This window comes from Rhodnius prolixus, unplaced genomic scaffold (assembly GCF_049639745.1).
Source record: "Rhodnius prolixus isolate KJV_2025 unplaced genomic scaffold, Rpr scaffold_6, whole genome shotgun sequence".
In the NCBI taxonomy this organism is placed as follows: Eukaryota; Metazoa; Arthropoda; class Insecta; order Hemiptera; family Reduviidae; genus Rhodnius; species Rhodnius prolixus.
In genome coordinates, this window is record NW_027411634.1 from 25,537,917 (window position 1) to 25,559,195 (window position 21,279).

At 30.6% G+C, this 21,279-nt stretch overlaps 1 protein-coding gene and 1 long non-coding RNA gene across 6 annotated transcripts in view; one reads left to right on the forward strand and one right to left on the reverse strand.

Moving 5' to 3' along the window:
* The window catches only part of LOC141461020 (uncharacterized), a 78,322-nt gene extending 69,146 nt beyond the window's left edge, over positions 1-9,176 (reverse strand). For 2 of the 4 annotated variants that reach the window (XR_012462463.1, XR_012462462.1), the window contains exon 1: positions 8,929-9,173. This is a non-coding gene — a long non-coding RNA (uncharacterized lncRNA). Of the gene's footprint in view, positions 1-8,928 lie in introns of all 4 variants that reach the window. The other 2 variants (XR_012462464.1, XR_012462465.1) reach the window with 2 other exon arrangements.
* The window catches only part of LOC141461484 (neuronal acetylcholine receptor subunit alpha-3-like), a 200,028-nt gene that overhangs the window by 106,627 nt on the left and 72,122 nt on the right, over positions 1-21,279 (forward strand). The gene's annotated exons all lie outside the window — the stretch shown is intronic.

Below are 21,279 nucleotides of genomic sequence, written 5' to 3' on the forward strand. Positions count from 1 at the left end.
GTGTAAGTAACGTTTTTAACAAACCTTTAATGTTAGTTGTTTACCGCCGAAACAAAGTACATATATATGGGGTACTAGTTGATGGGTACTAGGATCACAAAATACATCACATCTGACTATCGGTTTACCTTCCAGCCTACAAATTATCCTGATGGTTCCCTTTTGATACAGGGAAGCAATCCTTAAACTCTGAGGAGCGAAGGAAGCATTGAATTGATGAAAGCTTCCAGACTTTTTGGATAGTATATTAGTTACCAGATATTTAGGGAGGAATGAATTAGCTCCAGGAAGTAATTATTTCTTGTTGCCAGCTTCTACTTCTGCTCCACAAACATCTCTAGAGTGTCTTGGAGAATGGCTTCTTCACCGTGTATACTGGCAGAATTTTACACGAAAATACTAATTAAAGATCACCGTGCAAAATAAAGAGAAAGACAAAAATCATAACATTACTTGAGTGGTAGGACAAATGTGGTTCCATAAAATTTTATAGGGAAACCCATAGCAGAATCATTCAAAATTCAATTTATCCTGGAAAAGGGTGCTAATTAAAGAGAAATTTATGAAATCAATTCGCAAGATTTGAAGAACTTCGTTAGAGTTGTTCTCAAGATAATCTTAAAAGCAGAATATGCACAAATAAATTCATATTTCTGTTTTAGTAAAAATGGTGGCGATGTTACCATTTTATCTATTTTTAGCTTCCCAAATTTTTTTTCCACTTCCGTACACATATAAATACAAACATAACAAATATTTTCTTACGCTTCTGAGGTTCTCAAAATATGTCTTTCTATAGAAAGCTATTTTCGAATATATTTGACTCTATCAAAGTAATTCTTCTTCCTATTGTAAAAGAAACACTCAGGATAGTACTAATTTTTTTTGCGCTGGAATAGATTTGTTCCCGGGAGACTATAATATTGTTTGCAAGAAAGATGAATAGCAGAACCTCATACAAAAGAAACATCATGCTAAAAAATGTTGTAATTACTGTACTTTTTGCATTTATTTTTAATATACATACGTTTATTTTTACATTCGGGACTACCTCTTTTTCCTTAGTGCAATTGTAGTTCCGAACACTGGTGGAAAATAAAAGCTTACAAAGTAATACGTAAGGTATTAGCACAAAGGTTTCTTACAAACAATAGCCATAGCTTCAAATAAGCTTTGGTTTTTCTGCTTTCATGAGATAGAACTGAAAATAGATAAAAGGAGATTATGTAAGAGCTTTTCTTGTCACCATAAGTACTATTAATGTTAACTTTAAAGAGGATAAAATAAAAGAGTATTACATTATGATATTAGTTCGTCATATGTGGAGGTAACAGAGTTCATAGAGATGATGCTCTTTACAATCATTAATAAATAACTATAAATGTTTAAATAAATAAATGTTTTATCTGAGAGTTTTACTAAGAATAAAATGCAAACATTGTCCTACAGGTTTGCCGTTTGAGAACAGTTTTTGAACTAACAGTACTTCATAATTTGTAAAAATTAATAATCATATCAACAATCTTGGAGTAAAGAAACCAAACAATACCATATTGTCGACATTTTTCATCTAACTTATCCGTTCGCATTCTCCCTTTGAAACCAACACACTTAGGGCTATAATTTTCTACCAAGAAAGTATCAGTGATATTAGAAAAATACCTTTGTTAATCAAGAAGAAATAAAAAAAAAAAAAAACTTATTTAAAGTCAAAATTTTCGACAGTATTTATGTCTTTTCAAGTATTCTTTATAAGATTAATAAGAAAAGGCAAATAATAAGAATTATTTTAGAAAATAAAAATTAAACAAGTTTACTGGAAACAAATACGTTTTTGTCCGAAGTTAAAAAAGAAAAACTTCAAAACTACTAAGTTAATATATAAATATACAATTATATATATATTTTACCTCTATACAAACCACGTATAAATTGCTAATGTAAATAGTATTTGTAATATGTATTACAAGTCACTGGGACATCTAGCTGTGTTCAGCGCTGTGGCCAGTGACGTATCAAACAGACTGAGAGATATAGTGTTAGTAGAAGGTTAGCATCCTTTCTCTGTAGATTAGTATGGAAATTTTGGAAACAGGATTAGATCAAATTAGTGAAAAATGGCACATTGAGGTGAGATGAAGCGGTGCGGTTGTGGAACACATTAGGTTACAGTGACAAATCGGCAAATTGACTTTGGGATTGGAAACATTGGGGTTTGTGGGAGGCTTATTGTCCTACTCCGTATGTCTGTATCGATCAGAGTAATGTTTTGTAAAGAGTGAGTTTGTAATTTATTATCATGGAAGATATAAAGTAAATTAAATTAGACTCGTAAATGATTACCTAATCTCTTGACTAAATCAAATTTTAATTAGAAAAAAGGGAGATCTAAATATAAATTACCCAATTCTGAAACCAAAATATTAAATAAACTTTAAATTTACAACATTAAACAATTACCCCATTAATACAAATCTAATATTTATTTTACTGAATTGCAATTAAATTTCCAAAATTTGTCTCTGATTTGGCTGTAAAATAATTATATATCAATAAAATTACATAAAATTGTTAAATTAACCATAAGAGATTGTTTTATTACAAAGCTCTTTATTTACATAGATGTTATTTTAACAGCATCACTTGTTATTCAAATTATACACTGTCTGTATTAACATTCTGCATGGACTGTATTAAACAGTTGGAGCTTTTTTAATTTCAAAGTTATAACAAAAGTATCAAAATTTACCGCCCACTTACACATAATTGAATGGTTGGTTATGCAGAAATTGTTTAGAGCTACTCTTTTTCCCCCACACACATATAGCTTTATATCAAGGAACATGTGGTTTATATGTTCTTTTGTGTTCTAATTCTATCTCGCAATATTTATATGCCAAACTTTGAAAATTTAATTTCCAAAAATAACAGTTTCAGGTTTTAGTTGATTTGTAGGGGAGGTTTTATTTTCTTTTTCTATTCTACGTCATATAAATTTCATTCTTCTTCTTTACTTGCTCTAAGCCTCTTGAAGGACTTGGCTGCCTCAATCTCCCTTTTCACTTCCTATATCTTCGAGCCAAATCAAACAACGCCTTTTCATCTTCACGCTTCTAATAAAAATCTTACTTGAGGATTTGTTTACGCTCTATTCTTACAAGATGTCTGATCCACCTAAATCAGTTCTGCTTTTCCGAGTGTAGGCTTAGAATAAGAGCATCTTTCTGGGCCAAAGATTCTTTTCAAGATCTTATTTTGACGCACTTATTGCCGTAAGTTATTTATCCCCTTATTTCTTTAGACGGAATAACTTTTTTTTTCACGGCAAATGGCAGTTTTAAGGAACTTGAAATCGGTATCACTCTGTACACTCTCCGCCTTGTAGATAGCACATGCTTAAATCTCCAGGGGTGCATAATAATATTATTAAATTGTTATTTTCAAGCTGTTCTTTCATTTAGTATACTACACTTTCTTAATAAGATTGTTTCTGAGGTGTAAAGAATAATTTAGGCAATATGTTCTCTTGAAACCTTAAACAAAGTTAATAATGAGGTAATTTCTTAAATATGACATCTCAGTGAAGTTAGGAGAACTGGCCACAGTCTTTCAGAGTGCTGGTAATGTATTTCTGATGTTGAATTTTTAAGAGAAGCATAATCAATTTCTAAGGAATAATTTTATCTTACATCTACCTACTTGACGGATCTACCGGTTATAAAGTCCTACAAAGTCAATTTAAGCGTTGTGAGATTGCATGGCTGGACATCATGTGTCATCATGGACATCATGGACACTATGTGTGCTTTGAACTTTCAAAACAAAAGCGTATTTTTGACGGCAATTTCCCTAATTCGGATGGGTTCCCATTAAAGGACCTGCACCAAAATTCGTTATTATGGAAGCCGTAGATAACTTGGTCTGAGTAAAAAAAAAAAATGCATCGCGAGGACCAGCTAACCGAAATCCTAAATAGATATGACAGAACGAAGAAGGGATGGCACAAAACGTATCGAATATTCTCTCAATTTGAAGGACATGTTTGGTTAATAGTTCGACTCTTCGGAGAAGACATTCCCTTGTCTTCAAGCCCTAACCATTGAGTACTTCACCAGACTCTTAAGTTTAATTAAAAAAACAGGACAGTAGAGGTATCACAAAGATTTCGTGGGTCGCGGTGTGACAGGCAGAATGTTCAAACCTGCACAATTTTTCTAATCTAAACTTAGGTCCAATGTTTAGATTAGAGACAGATGGGTTCATGTATCTGTAGAAGAGAGTTACTAAAACTATTTCCAAGAGAAACTGTTCAGAGATAGAGCCATTTATTTTCACATCAACTAGTTTCTTTGGGTTATTAACTATCAACTAACTATTATTGCATATTATTGAATTTTTAAAGTTTGGGTGTTTAAAGTTTATGAAGTGCTCTTTGTGAAAAAAGAAATAAACAGATTTTTTAATTGAGACTAATGGAAAAAAGAAAAAAAGGGAAACAATATTTTTTATCACAGATCAAAGCCATCTCTGTTCTAATGATTTGTAGCTAAATAAATGTTCTATAGATAAACTACCAAAAAATGATTAAATCTTAGTCTTTTTTAAATTAAACAAAACGAAAAATTCAAACACTCCAGATTGTTTTAAATAAACTAATAGGGTGAAAAACATTAAATTGGACATTTTGTCAGACTTACATAAATGGATTATTCTTTTAGCTTTCCATTTTTTTTAGAAAATTAATCAAAAGTAGGAACTGACGTCAGATATTACAGCAGTTTGTTTTAACCATCCAATGCAGGAGAATTATTTAAGTGAGAGATGAAAGATGAAAAATGTATGTTCACTAAAAGCGGCTACAAAATCGCGGCACAAAATACGAGTATTTGTCAGTTTACACAAACCTTTTTGGCATATACCTTTTATAATTATGACTTGTATTGTAGCCGGTTTTTAACAGGATTGGTTAAAACAACAGAAATGTTATTTACCTACAATCGCGGGCAGTAATTTAAGCCCTCTGTGTTTGGTGGGTTTTTTCTAATTTTTTTATCATTATTTTTACCCTGGGTGAGCATACTACTGCTGCTAGTAAAATAATATTTATTACGATATAATTTTTTTAAAAAAAGGAGTATAGTCTAAGCATGGAGATAGATAAAATACCTAATTACCAAAGCAATTACAAATTAAAATTAAGAACAAATGCCTTAACATATTAACCAATACAAAATAGCGGGTTTACTATTATATAAAGAGGGATTCTAACCCTCAAAATTACGGCAGATATACAATTAAATGATTAATAAATAACTTAAATGAAAATATTTATGAAAATTATGAAAGAAAAGAAAAATAATATAAATAGAGAAAGCTTCATTTGGGTTCAAATGAAAACCGGGTAAACGGTTTGAAATGAGTTCAGAGAATTTTTGAGAACAAAAAATTGAATTTTAACATATACACAGCATTCGTTTTCATTTCATTTTGATCACCAGTTTAAAACAATGGGTTATAATGATTCAGCAATTATTGCTATTGTAATTAAGATAATTTCCTCAATTTCAGAGAGGTGCTAGTAAATGGTTTAGAAGATAATAAGATAAAAAAGAACATTAGGATTAAAGTTAGGAATTTAGAGACAGCCGTCACACATAGATTGTACCATTTCAGTAGAAATAAATGGATGACCAACTACCGAGCGCCATTTATCTTAACTAAATAAAATATATAGGAGAAGAAGGGGACATTACCTTTTTTTTTATGTGGATGCCCTTTGAAGACATTTTCCGAACGTTTTTATCACCGTTAAAGAGTCTTTTCTAAAATAAATAAAAGAAAAAACTGAATGATACGTTCTTTGTTTATAATTGAAATATTTCACTTCTATAAGTTTTTTTACTAACGAATTGCTTATTCTCTTTTATTTGTTAAATTGGCCAGTTTTTTTAAAAAGTTTTTAAGCGTTCACTGATCTACAAGCCAAATTAAAATGGTATCTTTTATTCGTATTCTCTTAGAGATTCTTATTGTCGTAGCTCCATCCTTCTCATAAACATGCGAACTCCCTCACTATTTAGAGCAAACCAAATTTGGCCTTCCTTCTGGAATTTTACTGAGAGTTACTTAGCTTTGTGTTTTTCAAGGTTTTTTAGAGCCTTTTTTTCGGTAGAAGCTTCTTCATCTTCTTTCAAAGGAAGTTGAAACTATTTCAAGTTGAACTTTTATTGATTCATAATTAGTTCCTAGTTATCCAATGATGATACGTTTGTCATGTTGATGCTCTCAGAGATAGGACCGTTTTTAATTAATTTTTAATATCTTATTCTGCGACACATAAAATAGAATAATGAAATTGTGACTAAGAAGTTTATAATAATAAGGTCATTCTTGGGCAGAATCAAATATTTTTGATATTTCTGTTAATTTTATCATTACAAGCACAATTTTATATAACTAGTGACAAACAAGTGACATTTTATTTATATTTCATAACAGCTAAACTCATCATCGCAAAGCTCTCTTCTCACAGGTGTCGCCACTCTACTTACAATCTGTCTTTGTCATCCAGTAAGAGCACTTTATTCCTTGTCATGAACTTTCTCTCGTGTATCAATCTCTTTCAGGTACCAAATCAATTTTTAGCTTTAGCTTAATTTTTTATCTATTTTCTTTGTTCTTTAGCTTTTAGAACAAAGCAATAAAAGTTATTACTCTAATATACAAATTTTTAATAATAATGATATCAGTATATGTATATATTGATCTCCTAGTACGGGGTCGAAAAGCTATTTATGAACGAAAGGTGTAGGTTTGGAAGCGGACTATTATTAGGCAAGTTTGGACTGGGAAAGAGTGACCTTAAGGCGCAAAATGGTTTTCTACTCAAGTTATGTGATGAACAGTAAGCCTATGATGAGAGATGTTTTGGTCTTAATTTACCTCATTATAGCCCCTTCATGAAGCATTTTACTTTCTCTAAGAGTCGTTTGGAAACAGATTATTCGAAAAATAATTATGTGCATACTGTCTTTTGATAAAATTCTGACAACGAGCAACATTTACCATAGATCATTGAAAAAATTTGCATAAAAAGTTAGTGGCTTAAGTCATTTTATAGGAAAAAATGGTTCATTTTTAATAAATAAACACTGCCCAAACATAAATATACATTGCATCAACACTATTATTTTTTACTTTTTTACATAATAAACATACTTACGTATATATGCTAAAACAATGTATATGTATATGTTACGGTAAATGTACACTCTTGGGAAATGTACACTTTTACCGTAAAATGTGTACATTTCCTAAAAAGTTAGGTATATGTGAACTGAATATAATGTATATGTACATTTCCCGGCAAATGTGTACTCTTGCCATCACGTTTTGGTAAATGTACACTCTTACCTTCATGTTTTAAGAAAAGTTGGAATACAAATAAATTAAAAATATTGTTGCAGTAAAAAAATATTTATTTAAATAAACATAATAAAAAAGGCTTTAATAACGAAAATTATTTTAATTAAAAAATGTAAATGACAAACAAAACATACTTTTCTTTGCATATTATATAATATGTCGTAGGTTATGATCCCAATATTCATAAATACAATTTTCGTCCAATCGTCTAGTTTTTCAGGACCAATACGATGGGAAGCAAACAAATAATAATAATAACATACTTTTCTTTATTATAATTATGCAAATATTTATCGGGAGTATAACAAAATTTTGTTAAATATTTGCCAGGGGTAAAAGTTTGTAAGTTTTTTGAAAATTCCCCTTAAGAAAGTAGAGATGAAGAAAGAAGTGAAGAGCAAAACATTAATTAAAGAATGTAAAACAAGATCATTTTATTGTAAGTTCCTGAAGTATGGCTTGCTGCCTACTTCTCAGGACAATAACAGTTAAATTTTATAAAACTATAAAGGAACATGAGAAATTTCATAATGAAAAAACTTTTATTTATTTGAGCAAGAATTGCCATTGTGACACTTGGAATTGCATAATATTCCAGCATTTTTACAACTGCATTTTTTTGAGGAACATGTTCCTTTACAGAAGCATCTTTTAAAACCTTGTCCACCAGTAAGGGACTACATTCCTATAATTTCTCTTACCGATTTCTCAACATCTTGAGGAACATCTTCGTATGATATAAACTTTTGTTCGCGATTTCGATTTTGTATGCTCACATTTACCAAAACGACATGGTCATTGTGAATTCAATGTACATTTCCCTTCTTTGAAATTGTAAATGTTAGTTGAATGCACATTACCCAAACGAGGAGGAAAATATGCACATTTAGCGGAAAATGTGTACATTTGCCGCAATATCCACTTTTACCGTAACATATATACAGTTGATGTTCAGTAATGAATTATTCATGAATTTATTTTTATGACTGAAGTCCAAGCAAAGTGCACTTATGATCTTAATTATGTCACAATCCTGTGATGATGCTCATAATCCCTTAGCTCTCAAGTTTGAACTTTCTGCCAATTTTCTTTTTTTTAAACTCTTTCTTTCCATATAATATAAATTTGAAAATATGCATTAATTAGTTTCTCTCCCTGTGAAAAAAGATTCACTTGCATAAGCTCGCATGATTAATGCACAATAAGCATTCATTGGTCTCACTCCAGTAATAAAAGATAATAATATTGCAGAAAGATTTTTTCCTTAAAGACAAACGTTTAAATTAAATCAAAATAATAACAATTATTTAAAGTTTATTGGAATTATAATTTAATTAAATGAATGAGAAATTCAACTATGAGATGATTTAGGACTGTGAACATGAAAAGTTTAAGCTGGCTGAGGAAAGCAAATGGGTGAGAATCCTTTGTACAGGTGGAAAGTTGAACTGTATTATTTGTGGCAGAGCTTAAAGTTGAAACTATTATGAAAGCTTTTCTTACCTTGATCAACTAACACTTGCCCATCCTTTCGTAGTTTGGTAACATCAGCATCGTGTTTCTGACATTACAGCTGTAATATGCACTTCATTACTGTTTTGTTTATTAATGCTCAAACTTAACTGTAAATATAGTTGCCCCAACATTGTAAAGTCCATTCTAAACCGACATTATTTCACTTTCTGTATTTCTTTATTTCTAATGATTATCAGAAGACAAAGGAGAAAATATTCAATGAATTCAACTTACTTTATTAATCAAATTTTAAATTAAACCTCAAGTAAATAAAATAAAGCATAACATAGATTACCAAACTAGGCCAAGGTGAGCTCATTTTACAGATATTTTAATGCAAATAATGTAATTAATTGAAAGACTATTTACCTAAATTATAATTTTAATGTTCAAACTTTACTTAATTTTATTAGATAATAAAACCGAAATTGCGATTGATTATTGAAAATAATTATAAATTAGGTGTTATCAGTAATTTCTGTCCAATTGTCACAAACGAATTAGCGTTCCATTATTGAATGTATTATAATTGCTTAAATAATTTTCTTATCCTCACCTTTTACGTCAGTTTATTTTTATTTATTACTATAAGTTTCGGCACGTCAGCATCTTTGGACATCGGCGCTCGTATTCAGTGCATCGCATATCTTCTGACTACATTCTTGCGTTACAAACAACACTGTCTACAGTTGTACAGATGGCTGTAGGCGTATGTGATGCTAAGAAGAAAATTGAGGTTTTTGAGGGGAGGTATGAAATTGCACTGCTACCTTTAAGGTTTGTAATGCCCCATACTGGTGCGAGGCAAGTTTCTTGCAGCATATTCTCCAATACCAGGATCCAGGGAGGGTTAGCCCTTCTTCTGCTCCTGATAATTACCCAGCTGTCTGAATCTTCCTTTTATAAGGATATAGGATGAAAGGTAAGTCCTGACCTCCTCCTGAGATTTATTGGAATTTTTTTCATCTCTCTGCAAAAATCTGCCAGTGCTGCGTTCTAAACTCAGTTTTTTTCAGATGCCCTTGGAGGCAAACCTGTCTGTCAGATTACGGAATTTATATCTGCTCAGGTGGAGGCACACCTTGGATCTTTACCGAAATTCAGATATTAGTACGTAGCTTCTTTATCTATAAATTGACCAGTTTAAACGCTCAGTTTAACTAAGCTGTGAGATACAAAAGGGAGTTATTCAAACACTGGTACCTCCTCGCTGAAAAAAAAGTTAGAATAAAGGTGATGAAATTCTGGCCAAACCAAATACTGAGGTTTCATTAACCTTACTTCTCTCATAACCCAAATGATCGTAAAAATTCTCCTTCATGATGAATATTTTTATATTTATTCAGTTTTCGTTTATGTTGTAAATTGTTAGTTTTAATATGGTGTGCATTGAAAGTTTGGGAAGTAAAATGAAATAATTAATACGGAGAAGCTGTGTGTACATATGAGTACTGGTCCCATTTCAAGAACAAGTTCTAGAAAGCCGTAAAAAGGATATAACAGTTCCTCGAAATTACTTTCAATGTCCCGTGGGAAATTGATTGCAACTAGTCATCTAAAAACATTGGAAACCCCAAAATCTAATCAATGCGTATTTTCCAATTAAAGCGGCCAGTTCTTATTTCATAATATTTATAAAACAAATTTTGTAGATTCTGCTCTCAATGAAGAGCGTGTTTTTTTAAAAAAAATTATTTATATGCTGATAATTGGTTAGTTTAATTTTATTAATCTACAGCAATGTCTCACTGTCCGATTGACCATCTACTGACTTATAATTTAATAATGAAATGGTCAGGAAGTAACTAGATTAACACTAGATCCTAATTCAATATTCCGTTCAAAGAGAACATAAATGGTTTTTGACTAGAAGTGGTTTTCAAAGTGACTAAAAAGCATTCTTAACTCCCCCTAATAATTTCTATGGCTATATATTTTTGCATTTTTATTATTCGGTTATAGAAAAAAAACAAAAATTCAAATTCACTAATGATATCATAACTAATTTACTTAAGTCTCTTATTAAAGATAGCGGAGAACTCCGCTCTTGAAATTTTGGGGTAATTAAAGAATGTTATCCAAAAGTGAAATTGAATCACATTCTAAGGGAAATGGTTTAAAGCTCGTATTGAACCACTTAAAAAACTTCACTAAGAAATTCAAAGTGAGAATAAAAATAAGCCTGAATAAATAAATGTCTACATTTTATATTAATTATAATTGGTTTCTTTAAAGAAATTATGAACTACAATAATCGCGCTAAAAAATATTGTTTTTTAATTGTTGCCAGAAATGCACGGTTCTTAATTTAGCCCGTTGAAGAAGTCCTGTACTGACTTCATCAAATGAACAACGGAAATGTTTACCGTTTGGTAGATTGTAATACTTTGCGGCAATCCTTATTCAATAATTAGTATAACCTGGCGAAACAAGTGTATTCTTATGAATTAAAAAGGCAATATTTAAAAATAAACTTATTATTCTACAAATTATATTAATTTATAATTAAATTAATATAATTTGTATCAATTACTAACTTGACCACTTACGGGAGAACTTGTTTCCATTGAAAACATTTACATAGCTTCTGAAAGTTGGCCTTACGATCATTTTGGATAGCGGCAAAATTTAAATGATTGCCCTTTACATTAACTAAGTTTGATCAGACTTTGCCTTAGAAAGCTAGCCCTTTATAAGGAACAACGAGGGTTTTGTTTCTGTATTGGATCCAGGGGATTCTGTCCATCGCCTAATTGATCCATTATTTTGTCCCAACTTCTAGAAGTTCCATTTACTTTAAATTATATAATTTAACATTCGTAATTTAAATTATTTTGTTGTAATATAATTAATAATGATTTTCATTACAATTAAAACAATTTATTTTAATAACATTAAGGGTTAACTTAATATTTTGATATTTATAGCCCACAAATTTTGAAAAATATTGTCTAAAATTATTCATTTTTAACTGGAGAGGAAATTCTTTAAATTGACTACTACTTAAATTTATTTGATTAACATTTTATTAAATTTTATAAGGAAATTAAGAAGAAAGAAAGTTAAATTAGGAAAAAAAGGATTGTTTGACAAAAACTAGAGAGATAGAAATAAGGGTCAAATTTTTGTGGGCCATTACCGAATTTTCTTTTCATAATTTAACGTCTAACGATTTAGTGGTGTGTATTTTTAGTGCTTGAGAAGGAATAGTTCTCGGTTTCATGAATTCTAGACTTGGCAAATTTAGTTTATCACTGGATATATGGAAGCGGCCACTTTCTTTGACAATTTAAAAATAATGTTTTTACATTCTCTCTATTCCTCGGAAGAAGAAGAATCCATATTGTGTGGATTTTTTATTTCTAGTTTTCCTTTGAAGTCAATATTTTGAATCCAAAAAGGGAATTTTTACAATTGATTTGTATGTTTCTTTAATCAATGTTTCCGGAAAAAATGTTGAAATATAAATCTATTCTTGTGTGTAACAAATGTAAGTAAAATTTTGATTGATCAATTTTGTCTAAAAACTTATAATTAGGTCCTCTGATGTACGTTAACTAAAAATAAAAATTGAAATTCAAGAATTTTTCGTGTAGTAAGTTATAATCGCCAATTCCTGCCCATTCTTGCATTCGCACCTTTGTGAAATTCACTTTTTAGTACTCAGAGATCTTAAAACAAGCGATACAAAATGGTGAAAATAATGATGCAGTCTTCTTATGAGGGGATGAGAAATATTTTAGTTAAAAAAATAAACAAAGGATTTCTGAGTTAGATTTTTATCATGGTATCATAATTTGGATTTTTTTCTTTCGTTTATTCTCTCTTTCTCTTTCATTTTCTTTGATGTAGTTCAATTATTTATTCATTCCAATTATCCACCAAATTTTTCGGTCATTAAATTTGTTTTCAAAGCACGTAATAACCATTGTGTGGCCATGTTAGATTAATGAACTGTACAACTGTGTATTTCATTGAAGAGGTGATAAATTAATTGAGTATACTGGGGATGTTAATGCATTGTTTGAAAATTTCATCCTGTTTCACGACACAGTTAATGCATTAATATGCTAGGATGATTACAGATAAGTTTTCTAATGTCACAAAAGATTTATATTCAAACAGATAGTGGCTACAAGTTTTCGTGCCTATGCTCTAGCCTTTATAAAAGCATTTTCTCGATATGAAGGAGTTAGTTGATTCTCATTGTCGTTTCAACAATAGTTATAATAATTGCAAACCAACCATGGAAATGTTGGCGAATAATACTCAACTCAATACTTAAAACAATATCGACTTCTAAATAAATTAATTTCTGAAAAAAATTAAAAGTATTAATGGCTATTACAATATCATTATAAACTGATTATTTAAATTAAAAGATTTCCTTCTTATGAACAATTTATACCTTACGACTTTAAGAAGGCATAGCCATCGAGAAAGAAGTATTCACGGTAAATTGTCTTAAGAATCTTCATAAATTTAGACACAATTTACTTAAGGCAGCGTTAAGAAAATTACAATCTATAATCTCAAGAGTTTCTATGGAGGATAAAAATCAAATTCTCAGTTGGAACAGCATTTAATTCTAAAACTAAAATGTAAGGGATAAGGACGAACTAGTTAGTATAATTGAGTAGAGTGCGTTAAATTAGAAATTGTTTGATGAAAATTATATTCCCATGTTATATGTTATTTACATTTCTTGAAACACTCACCCATCTTGACTGCTCGTTAAAATGCTGAATTATTCAAAAAATTGTTTCAGTACTGTACAAGTTCTACATTAAGGACAATTAAAGTAAGTCCAAAATGATGAAACTATGACAGAAATATTAAGGAAGAAATAGCCAGGAAGGGTTGTCATTAAATTTTTATAACACAAGTTCTGTGATTTTTTTTTTTTTTTTAAAGGCAAAAACCTAAAGGAATAAGTGGTGATTTCAGCTTGTTTGCCAGGCCATTATCATGGAATATTCCAGATGTGTCACTTCACACTATTTCCCCGTTATGTACTCTTCAGTTTCCACCTAACGACGGTTTTGGGTTCGTAAATAACTTCTTTCAGAACCGGTTAAAAATAATTGTCCAACACAAACTCAGTTTCACAGTAATTATAAATTATATATTAATTGTGAAATGTGAACAGAAGTCCCTATTCTTATAATTGTTAGTTCAGTCAAATAATTAAAGTAGAACTCTCTATTTGTAGACTTGAAATTTTAGAATAAATTAAACCACTACCTGTACTGTACTTTCTTCTTTCTACGTCACCTTGGTAGCTTAAGACTAAAATTTCAACTCCATTTTCATATTCAGTTGAGAAATATCTTTTTGGTAAAACCTTTTAGGAGCTCCTTAATGAACACACCTGACCCATTGCTGATATTCTCTTTTATATTTTCTTAGCTAAAGATTTAAACATTTTTTTAGAGGTAAAAAATCCCCTCAGGATGAAATTATAATAGGACAAAAACATTATTCTTCATTAACGTAGTTCTCAAAAAACATTAATTCTCAAAATATCTTAATGCTTAACATCAGTTTATTTTCATGAATTATTAGATCAACTTCGATTCAAAAATATCATTCAAATATTATATAATAAACATCACCGGCAAAGCACTTGAAACTTGAGGTTCTATAACTAATTAATCCAAATCTTTCCATACTAAAAATGCTGTAATATAGTTACGACTAATTCTAGAATATTCCCGGTCAGTTAAATATTTCTTCGAAGTGAAAATTAAGAAATAAATACAACAACGCTTTCTCAGATTTATTAATTACTTTCATTACCATATTTATTAATATTCTACAGATAATATTATGTCAACATTGGACTAGTTCTCTCTTAAACCCAGTTGTATAAAGGCTAATATAATTTTTCTTTAAAAAATTACTGAAACTCATTATACAATTTTATGAATTCCTTCAATAATTGATCTCTCAATGTTAGGATATGCTACTTTTTAATGATCTTATACTCTTAATACTCTTCTTGTCCCAATAACTTTGCTCCTATTCTGAGTCTTAATTTTTTTTTACTATACTCTTTATCTCCTCACTAAAATTCTTTATTCTAATACTCCACTTTTTTTTTGTTTAGACTCATTATTTTGTTCGCTTTATAATGTTATAACGTTTAAATTAGGTTTCAATTATGGGCTTAGTCTGTGTTTTGATTTTATTTTTAAAAAGTCCTCCTCACCGACTGAATCGTCAATGGCCCCGCGACATACTTACAGTCTGAAGAGCTAAACATCATTATTCTCCTATAAGAGAGTGCTACCGCTGGGTAGTTTCTCTCCTCCTGCTCTTCACGCATCAATACATCTTAACTGCTTTCCTATTTTCTAATTGTACATATTTATACAGATTGAAATTACTAAATAATTTTTTTTTTTAAATTGTTTAAAAAGATTTTTCACAAGTTTAGATCGTCTTAACAATTTTCTCTCTTTTTTTTCTGGAAAAGATAATTTGCTCGCAATGGAACAGTTCTATAAGAGTATTGAGCATTTTATTTCTTTCTCTTATAAAGCGAGGGCATATCATTATTATATTTTGAGATCTTCTTCTTCATTGTATTCCCACTGCGGTGAAGATTTCTTATTTATTCTGTACAGACAATCCTATCTTGTTAGACATACATTTTTATGAAATTACTAAGATCTTTATTTAATAAAGCGAAAGTTCCTCGTAAGTATAATTATGAGAAATGATTTTTGACCATAAAATTAAAGTAACTTAATAGATAACCAAACTACTTCGATAAACTCTTGTGAATCAGTTCGCTATGTATTATTAGATATTATTGGATTTTTTTTGTATTTTTGGAAAGTGAATTCTTAAGGAGGAAAAGAGCTTTTAAAGAAATATTTGCTCCATTATTGGATTGAACACCATCATTAAATTGAGCTTTATGTGTGTCAAAGGCGGTGGGGTACATTTTTATAATACGTAACCAAATGAAAAACTATTTAGTTTATGCGCTCTTGTTAAATATCTCAAATAGATAAAAAGACTTAAAATTATTTCACAATTGGCTGTGAGGGAAACATTTAAATCTTATAATCCTAAATATCCACAAGCTACTAATGGTGCCATTAATAAAAATGAGGGGAAAAAATCTTCAGCGAAAATAACCCGATGAATATTTCATAAGTTTCCTTGTATCAACGTAAATTAAGGGCCTTTAGGCTTAAACTTATTCATTACTGCTACCTGTGATGTTTTTGGTGGAGAAGTGGGCAACGTTATGTAATGGCCAATTTTAACACTTTTTTTTTCTCACTTTAGGAGCTTAGACCCAATTCAGATGTGTCTTCTTTTGAACTAGCCATATTTGTTGCATGCAATAGGATCATTGAAACAATTACAGGCTTTAGTTATAAATTCCTTAAATTAAATAGAGTATATAATGCTAGTCACTGACAAGAATGTACAGTGTACCTCTTCTCGCAATCAAAAACAGGTTTTTTTTATGAATGGATAGTTAGTCCAATGGAGATTTTAATTATCCATATTCTTTTTTGGTTTCAAAATAATAAATCCTCCCAAAAGATTTTGCACTTTTTACATTAAAAAAGCTAAAAATTAACCTTTTTAATAGTTTCTCTGGAAACAAGTCCATTCAGAAAATATAAACCATTATTTACATAATATTAATAAAAGAACCTTAATTATAATTCGTAATTTTGTATTCATAATTCCAGAAACTCAACGAGACAAAATATAAACAAAGTTAGAGGTAAAGTTTTCATAAAAGTAACCACAATTAAGCTCTTGTTTGTGTGAACCTTAAGAGAAGGTTCGTTAAGAATTATTGTAATGATACCTGTTGGATTTTTGACGCTAGAATAGCTGTGAATATTTCGTTTATTTAAAAGTTCTACTCCTTTTGAATTTTAATAATTTTTGTATGACTTACTGAACTTGGATTTCCTGTAATTTAAATCTATTTTCCTGATTTTTCTCGCCCATTGAATTCTTTATTTTATAAAAATGCCCGAAAGCAGGAAACATCCCCAACCTTACATAGATAAAAAAGTGCGTATATTGATTTCCAAAGTATAGCATACTTTCTCTTGGAGCATTTTTTTTAACCATTTCTTTAGCTCTTATTTTCTTTAAAACTTAAGTTTTTTTCTAAATACTTGAAGTTGCTTTTAAATTGTGCAAGGAGGTACAGTTTATTACATTAGTGATGATCTTACCAGCTTCTTAAAGTGTTTTTTACAAAAAGTGAAGTTGAGGTTTACCTGATTATCTAAATTATTTACCATGAAAATCTTGATAAAACCATTATAAGCACTTCATGTAAGCCAATTTTTGAAACGTTCGAATGTCGAATGTTTTTGTTCTTTCTTTTTAAACAACTGATCGTCGACAGAAACATTTAAGGCAATAAATGTTTAATTTAATATATAAAATGAGATAAAATTTATGAATTTTAAAAGTCTAAAACAATGTTGAGGTGAAATAATAATTAAATTAGTAATTTGAAACAATGTTGTACGTAATGGAGAACCGGAGAGATTTAATTTTGTACCCAAATAAAATACTTAGTATATAAAAAAAATATTCGTAAAACAAATACCAATCACATAGCACAGATGTTTTTTAAAAGAAGTTTATTAAAAATTTTAATGTTTCCCCCAAACTTTTTCAAAAAAAAAAAAAAGAAGTACAAAACAACAGTTTTAATAATTTAAGAGCTCTGAGTATCATCATCATAAAATTGAAATTCAAACTTTCCTTTAGCATATTTAAAAAGTTTATCTGGTCATTGGTTAAAACGCGGTTAAATAAGTAACTAGGATGTTATTAATTGAATATTAGAGTTATAGATCAATATGTCAGAACTGACTATACTTAGGAAAGTGGATCTCTATTGCATTATAGAAACACTGACAAACTGTCAAGTCCAGCTATCTCTAAAACTGTGTCCATATTTTAAAAGCGGCAATCACTTTAGATGTTCAACTCTGAACAGATATAAATCCTGTTACTAGTAGAATCTGTTCCATGAAAATTAGTAATTTCAATTGGATTAGAGTTATTTAGATTTTTAAAATTAGTTTAAACTTTCCTTAATGTGGGATTTGGTGAAAAAGCCCTTTTACTTTAGTGCATTCATAAGCAGGTTTCATAAAGTCGTTAATATGTTCTCCCTAGTCAAATAAAATTAATGCTAAAAATACCTTAAAGTTTAGTTGAAATTTAAATTTGTAGAGGAATCTATCAGTTAAAATTTTAATCATTGCAGTAATAAAAAGTTCAACATATTTCATGAAGCAACTTATTCATCTGAGAAATTTACAAAACGATTATTTAAATGTTTAGTTTTCAAGAATGGAGGGAAACATACTGAAAGTTATTATAGTTATACATACATTGATGATATTAGGGCCGCATTACACCAAAGTCTTGCGGGTAAATAAATTCATTAATCGCTCACTAATTAAAATTAATTTGGAACTGCGGAATAACAAGGACAAATTGTAAATAAAGTGTATCAATTTAAATGCATAAACAGTTAAATTTTTGCTTTTACGAGGGTCGTTTGAAAAGTCCGTGCAAAAATAAAAACTACTTAATTTTTTGGGGTAAACCTTTTTTATTTTTCAACATAGTCTCCTTTTAGGCTTATACACTTCGTCCAACGCTGCTCTAGTTTGTTGATCCCTTCCGAATGATAGGATTTGTCCAAGTCTGAAAAATAGCCATTCGTTTCTGCAATCACCTCCTCGTTTGAATAAAATCTTTTTCCCGCCAGCCATTTCTTCATATTGGGGAACAAATAGTAGTCCGAGGGAGCCAAGTCTAGAGAATAGGGGGGATGTGAAACGAGTTGGAACCCTATTTCCATTAACTTTGCGACCACAACTGCTGAGATGTGAGCTGGTGCGTTGTCGTGATGGAAAAGGACTTTTTTGTGGGCCAATCGTGGGCGTTTTTATTGCAGCTCGGTTTTCAAACGGTCCAATAACGATGAATAATATGCACCTGTAATAGTTTTACCCTTTTCCAGATAGTCGATGAGGATTATTCCTTGCGAATCCCAAAAGACAGTCGCCATAATCTTTCCGGCCGAAGGAACGGTCTTCGCCTTTTTTGGCGCAGATTCCCCCTTGGCAACCTATTGTTTAGATTGTTCTTTGGTCTCAGGAGTGTAGTGATGTATCCATGTTTCATCCACAGTGACGAAACGACGCTTAAAGTCCTGCGGATTCTTCTGGAACAGCTGCAAACCGTCCTTGCAACACTTCACACGATTTCGTTTTTGGTCAAGCGTGAGCAATCGCGGCACCCATCTTGCGGATAGCTTTGTCATGTCCAAATGTTGATGCAAAATATTATGTACCCCTTCATTCGAGATGCCCACAGCACTAGCAATCTTACGCACCTTCACTCTTCTGTCATCCAACACCATATCATGGATTTTATCAATGATTTCTGGAGTAGTAACCTCAACAGGGCGTCCAGAACGTTCAGCGTCACTTGTGCCCATATGGCCACTCCGAAAATTTTGAAACCACTTATAAACTGTTCTAATCGAAGGTGCAGAGTCACCATAATGTTTATCAAGCTTCTCTTTAGTCTCCTGAGGCGTTTTGCCTTTCAGAAAGTAGTGTTTAATCAACACACGAAATTCTTTTTCGTCCATTTTTTGAAAATCACTCGACTTCCTCGATTCAAACGAATGCCAAACACAAAGAAATAGACCGATCTGGCTGAAACTTGGTGTGTATTCTTCCAAGAGATGCTACTAACTAAACATAACCTCGATACGCGCCAGTGGTGCTATCTCTCTGACTTTGCACGGACTTTTCAAACGACCCTCGTATGAGAAAATATATATCATTTATGCTTCTCAGGAAAAAATACCAAAACAAAAAAAAACAAACTTTACACATCAATCTTTACCAATATGCCACTTTTTCTTCCTGCATAAATTTATACTAATTCGATGCAACTTCTTAATATGTGAGCTTCTTCCAGTTCTTATGGCCGGCAACGTTTCTTACAAGTGGGTCATTTTTCAATTTTTTTCGCAAAAAGTTTTGCTGGTGGGTCACATCACTTCTATTTTAGATTACCTATTGTCTCAGAGTACAGAAAAAAAAAAAAAAATACAGATTGGATAATCCAATACATCCTAAATAGATAATTACAAATTCATTATAATCAAATCCTTAATTATAACTTGAAAGAAATCATAAAATGTTAGAAGAAAAGTAACATGTTGAAACGAGTACACGTTTCAATGCATCTTTAGTACTGATCTTCACAATCATCTCCAATGAATACAACCTAATGGCGAATCACACATGAAACTGTGCCCACGGTAAAGTCGTCGTTATCTGAAACTGACCTGACAAAGGTTAAGTGTAGAAGATGAGTCATTTACTAAAGAAGATGACTTCATTAAGATGTCTGTTTAATACGCTGTTCTGAGGGAGTCAGGTAACCACTCTATGTTTTAAGTGGCAGTATATGTTAGTGAATAAATTGATTACAAAACCTGAACTTTTAAGACAAATGCCAATTAGAATCATATGGATCGTAGTTAAAGAAAAATTCTATGGGGTTTTATTCATTCATTTATTTATTAATTTTTTTTTTTTTGGTAAATATGAAATGGAAATGGAGAATTAATTACAAAAATAAAAACAAGTTTGGTAAAGTGAAAGTTTTATATTTAGAAATTTTTAATTCAAAAAATTATGATTGGGAAGAATTCTGAAGCAGGAACTTGTAGCAATTTCCGGTAGACCATACCCTGATAGTAATTGATCAGTCATTGGAAGGGACTTCTATTTACTTCTACGTTATGCTTACTTTTTTTACTTCTAATTCTCTTCTTTTTTACGAATAAAACATAAATAGAAAATACATTTAGATATTTTATTCAAAAAATTGTATTAATCTAAATTGGTGCCATAAGGTGTAGACCTAATTAAAAAGTAATTGTTCCAGTAGTGTTTATTGTGGCCTGCGGTTATAGTGCTCATTAAGACGAATGACTATAATCATTTCATTACAACAAAACTCCATGCGATTGGCGATTGGGACAAATAATTGTATGAAGCACTCACTATATGGTTATGCTTAAGTATTATTCGATTATCTTGTAATTGTCATTATACGTTTATATGCATGAATAATAATAAAAACAATAATAATAATTAATTATGATCTGACTTATCACTGCTAAAAGTTTTTGTAGTCGGTCTAATCTAATTGAGATGCTATTTATTTACTAAGCCGCCTGTAGGCTTATAATGAATTTCTTAAGTGGTCCACAAGATCATTTGGGTTGGCCACCCCTGA